The following is a 6000-nucleotide window of genomic DNA, read 5'->3' as shown; positions in this document are numbered from 1 at the left end:
GCACTTGTATTAGCATTAATTTGACTGAAAGGCATATTGAGTCAAAGCACTTCTACGGTGTTTATTAACACAGAGTAACTCGACACATACAATGACAACATATAACCAGGTTATAAAACTCTATATGAATGTTAATACACTTATGTTAATAAACTCAGTCACTTAGTAATAAAAGTTTACCTGCTCTTTACCTACATACCTACTGTTTGTAGATAACATGGCAGACTGATAGAACGAACACAATATTTAACACTTATAACTTTATACGGGGGGGGGGGGGCACGGTGACTTAATGGTTAGCACATTCGTCTCACACCTCCAGGGTTGTGGGTTCGATTCCCACCTCCGCCTTGTGTGTGTGGAGTTTGCATGTTCTCCCCGTGCCTCGGGGGTTTCCTCCGGGTACCCCGGTTTCCTCCCCCGGTCCAAAGACATGCATGGTAGGTTGATTGGCATCTCTGGAAAATTGTCCGTAGTGTGTGAGTGTGTGAGTGAATGAGAGAGTGTGTGTGTGTGCCCTGTGATGGGTTGGCACTCCGTCCAGGGTGTATCCTGCCTCGATGCCCGATGACACCTGAGATAGACACAGGCTCCCCGTGACCCGAGAAGTTCGGATAAGCGGTAGATAATGAATGAATGAATGAACTTTATACAGATAAAAACATAAAAAAACTGCTAGCACAGAAATATCGCTGTGGTTTACAGCAACTGTTCATTAAATGTTTAATTCAAACAAAATATTTTTATTTATAGTTCCTATAACATTTCTTATAGTTTCCACTGCAAATAATTATAAATTTTAACAGTTTAAGAATTTTTCATGAAAGTAGTAATGGATACTATAATGTAAGTAAATAAGCGAATGAATGAATGAATAAGTAAATAAGTAAATAAATAAATAGATAGATAGATAGATAGATAGATAGATAGATAGATAGATAGATAGATAGATAAATAAATAAATAGCTACCCTTGGGTACAGACAGGGGATATTTTAAATGAAACTGAAGGTGAGCGGCTGCACCGTCACCGGGTTCCGCATTTCCACCAATGCCAAGTCTATTCTCTAATTGGACGCTGAAGTGTATTAAGTTCATGCCGAGCTCCGTCTAGGTCCTCTGCTCTCTTTTGGACCAGAAAGCATTTGCACAAAGAAGCTCTCTGGAGAAGGCTTAGGGGTATTTGGGCCCATTTCCAGCTGCCTTTACCAGGCCGTCAGGGCAGATTAGACCCTCCACAGTTACCGGTCTGGTTCGGACTGGATTTGAAAGCCCAGACAGTCTCTTTCACTGTCTGTGTTGGAGCAAAGACTTCAAACTATTAGCTGTGTATCCGGAGCTCTTATAAGGCAGGTTGAAAACCACATTCAGTGATGATTTGAAAGCCAGGGCTGTTTATTCAGTTAGATAAAACACAGTGTTAGAATAACTGAAGCAAGCCTAAATCTCGTTAGCATTGATTAATCCACTGGCACCAACATGACCAAATACGGTAAGGTGTCTGAAGTGCTGTCCGATGCAGTTTCTGGAGCTTTGTTTTAACACTGGCAGTTATATTATATAAGTGGGAGGTTTTCGGAGCATGCGACACCATTTTTAAGCCAAATCATTTTCTTCACACGTTATTTTTCTCCCCCTACTTCCAGCTGTGACACAAATCACCAGTGTATATTATTGTTCTTGTTTTAATATGCTACCTTTTCCATAGCAGAGTTTTAGACTATGTAGTTCAAAGACCTCATTTAGGTAACTAATAGAAAACAGGAGAGTGCGACTGTGTTGTTCGGTTGGTTAAAAGTGTGCTGTTTATTTTTTGTGGTAAAATGACATTGCTAGCAATTTGGACACCTCTTTTCCAGTAGAAATGTACACTTTTAAAGGAGGACTTATTTTGCATTTATTTTGGAAGTCTTCAGTATCATACAGTATGTGCATTGCTGTTCTTTGGGCTGATTAGCAGACAGAGACGCTTAAGGCCATGCTTAAAAATATTTTGGTTTGCAGTAACAGTAAAAAAAAAGAAAAAGTAAAAAAGGTCGGTAGGTAGGTCTATATTTTTTTCAAGTATCAATGTAAATAAAAAGTACAATTTTGGTGATTACGTAGGTATGACTTTAAACAAATTAGCATATCGTGACGTCACTGACTGGGTCTTCAACCCGTGCCTTCTGGCGCATCATCGCAAACCTTATTTTGATGCTGGACAGTTTTTTCAGAACTTCGTGCCAAGTTAAAACGTGTCGAGCTGTTTTAATGAATTTTTTAGATGTATCATGGCGCCCGAACCCGTACGACTTTGAACAGTGACCGCGAACATTTTGTTTACTGCAGCCGCAGCCATCGTTACCGAGCGCGAACCGTCGTCTCTGACAGCGAATGAGAGAATGAGACGAAGCGAACGCACAGGCCGTAGTGTGACATCCGGTAAACGACAGTGTAAACATAGATGACGTCACGGGTTTTTATTTAAAAGAAAGAACGTAGCTTTCGTTTGTATGTAGACCTATTTATATATTTACAATACTTACTAAAATGTAATTATTATTATTTTATTGCTTTTGTATTAGTTGTTTGAAGAGTAAAAAAAAAATTGGTCATCTTAACGCAAATTTACAACCGGCAAGTCGGTCGGACTTAAAGCAAAAAAAAAATTGAGTCGGTCCTAAATTGACGGTCGGTCGGGTTACGGCAAACAAGAATATTTTCAAGGAAGGTCTAAAGATGAGCAACTGTTTGTAGCTGCTGTAACGTAAGTGATAACAGTATCAGATCTTCCACAACATTGTGTAAATGTCAGTGGGAAGTTGATATGGGAAGATGGTCATCTTTGTGACAGTTAGAACAGCATCATTGTGATGCCTCCTTGTTCTCTGTGTTTAAATTCCTATTCTTAAAAAGAGTAAAAGACATTTTAGTTTATTTGCCCCATCGATAAAACAAACAGGATCCCAAAGTCAAATTCAACCTAATTTACCTACTGATTATTACCCCTAGGCATTCCATTCCTATCTAGCTGGGAAGATAAGCCTAGGCTAAACCTCTGTTTGTTGTAGCCCTGTAGACTTCTGGCAGGTCCATGGTTGTGTTTGACAGCCTGTTGACCTTAATCACACTGTGAAGCTAGACAGCTTGCTGTTACAAGTCTAATGATCTGCGCTAGGCTATTTCGTAAGGGCCTCTCGATCGGAAGTACTCTCAAATCCCGAATAATACCATCCCACGGTGAGCCTAAGCAGAGTGCTGAATAGGCCGTTTCTTTGGGTTCAGAGGGAATTCATGGTTTAAAGTTTAGCCTTGATGATCATTTGATAAAATCTTGTAAACATATTCTTGTGTATTTTAGTAGCTTGGACGTTAGGGGTAACTCAAGAGTTACAAAAACGTGAAGCACGGCTAATGCAATTTAAAGGACAAATATCCTAATTGCCCAGGGTTACATTGGTGCCATGACCCGGATTAAACATTGGCAGATGAATGCCATGTAACACATCCACTCTCAGCGACATAAATGTTTATAGTTTCTTCACAGTTTGACTATATTGCAATCAATCAAACTTCAATGGCTAATAGTTAATAGAGTTTGAAACCAATGTATCTTGAGCACAATCAGAATAAAAGTACTAATGGTCTTCAGAAATGTTGGCTAATTTACGAACAGTATGTTTTAGCTAGTTCATTATTCCTTCCTCTTCTTGCATAGCTAAAACCAGTTTGGTTTGGAATCTGTCCATCACAGATCTGTTTTTTTTGTTTGTTTGTTTGTTTTAGTCCCATCTTTTGTTGCGTGTCTGAAACGTCAATTAACGATTGTTGATGTTAGCTACAATAGTGAATTGAGTGCTGACTACATAAATAAATACGAGGCAAAATATGAAAATATCTTTTGCATGGTCAGTATTCTGACTTTTGGTGAGATTTAGGTTCTACACAGAACATTCATACTAGGAATTTTACTGATGTGATTCCAGCAAAACATCTCCTTGTATCACCAATTCTCATATAATCAAAAAAATGTTGAAACAAGCTGCGTAACATTAAACTTTAGTTATATTAAGTGTGCCAATAAATTGCATGCTAATCATTGTCATGTCGGTCCTTAACATTCTCACTTTTACTTTCTGTTTGGGGATTGGATGAATTATAGCGTTCCCAAGACACGGCACATGGGAATAATTGGGTTTAACTAATCGAGGGTCATTTGTACAGTACTTATGATTATCAAAGGTTTTTTTTTAAGTCTTTAAGGTTTGCGTAACAATTGCAATGTGAAAATTATTTAAAAAGCCGTCATGGTTAATCGTCAGTAGATAAACATGCTGTATACTATTACTCTTTATACTGCTGGTGAATTCTCAATCCTGATTGGGCGGGTAGAGAACAACTGTCCTGGGTCCATGGGGACATGGAGACAATCCCTGGTTGGGGACTCTCTGGACCAGGTGCAAACTCATTAACACACACTACAATCACTACACAGTAAAATCACGATCACTACCCAGAGGAAACCTCTGAAGCCCAGAGAGAACATACGAAGGACAGAGGTGGAGCTGCAGAGGTTGAAGACAAACGTGCTATGCTACCTTACACCACAATGCTATCTCACACCACGATGCTCTCTCACACCAACCTGTTGTTCATTTCTTTTTAACAGCTCATCAGCGAGAAACAACACAAACACTACAGTAATTATACTGTTTAAGGGGTTCAGCTTCGGATGCCATTTTGCCAATAGTGTCCTCATCCCGGTGGTTAAAGCCAATCAGTGACTTATTGAACCTTTTGGATTTTAGCGTTTCACTTTATTGATCTATTGCACCCTGAGCCGCTCTTTCAAGCCAACGGACAAAACGGTTTCCAGAGATAAAAACACAACATTATGCAAATTGAGCCTCACTTGTTTGAACGGCACCCTGCTGCTCGAACACTACGGCTAATTTTAGTGCTTTTGCCCGATGTAAACAAGAGATGTAATTGTTCCCCAAGGAGTTTCTCTGTGGAATCGGGACGAGAAGGACATGTTATTTTCTGCGTGAAGCTTCTGGGGCACCATCTATATTGTGAACGGGACTTTTACCGGTGACATTTTATTGACTAGGTATCTTTCATCATTATTATGCAGATCCATAAGCCATCATTAATTCCAGTCTAAATGTATTGCCAAGTGCATTAGCATGATGCATTGTTGGTATGCATTTGAACGTACTTATGCTTGGGAGCTTCAGTCAAAAAGACGGTGACCTGAATATTGGAAAATGACAATGTGGCATAGATGATAATAGATCCTTTAGGCACTGTACTGTAGCTCAGCTGCCAACCTTCCTGTGTAAACACCATCCCACTGTGTTGTTCACAAATTACTGGATGTCACAAAGCTACAGGAATAGGGTTTACAGATACAGGTATTTTGTACGCCTGGTGATGTTTGCTCAAGAATAAACACATTAAACATGATGCATTGCAATCATGCCTAAGTTTCTTTTTTTTAATCATAGGAAGCCTCAGTGATCTCAGTTATCAGGACTGTAATATTGGGTCAGGGTCCCACAGGGATGTGAGCTCGCATCCAGTAGATGGGGAGTGGGAAAATGGCGCATGGTTCTCATAGGGCAATATATATATCAGTATGGTAACATGGATCAGTTTCTTATATACTAGACACCGGACTGAATGTCTGTTCATTTGAAAAGTCTGATGGATGTACTGTAATACCCCTCGATTGGATTCTCGATTCTGACAGAATTACTTGTCTATAAGCATTTTAAGGTTTGCGTGCGATCTCGCGGCCGGCGTCTGGGCAGTCTATAAGCTATATTTGGTTATTTTATTATTCTAATAATGATATAATTAAATGTTATAAATGTGTTTGGGTGTTAACGGCTGGTGACAAAATGACTTTATAAAGCTGTTACAATATACTGTATGTAATAACAGGTACTAACTTACAATTTAGGGCCTTTTTACACCCGGTCACTTCCTGTGTTGTCTCTGATCCGATGTCTGT

General features: G+C 39.4%; 1 protein-coding gene across 4 annotated transcripts in view; it reads left to right on the top strand.

Moving 5' to 3' along the window:
- LOC113662748 (triple functional domain protein-like) overlaps positions 1 to 6000 on the top strand; it is a 107246-nt gene that overhangs the window by 12513 nt on the left and 88733 nt on the right. The gene's annotated exons all lie outside the window — the stretch shown is intronic.

Source organism: Tachysurus fulvidraco, chromosome 3 (assembly GCF_022655615.1).
Source record: "Tachysurus fulvidraco isolate hzauxx_2018 chromosome 3, HZAU_PFXX_2.0, whole genome shotgun sequence".
NCBI classification, from domain to species: domain Eukaryota; kingdom Metazoa; phylum Chordata; class Actinopteri; order Siluriformes; family Bagridae; genus Tachysurus; species Tachysurus fulvidraco.
This window is presented reverse-complemented; position numbering and strand designations above follow the sequence as displayed.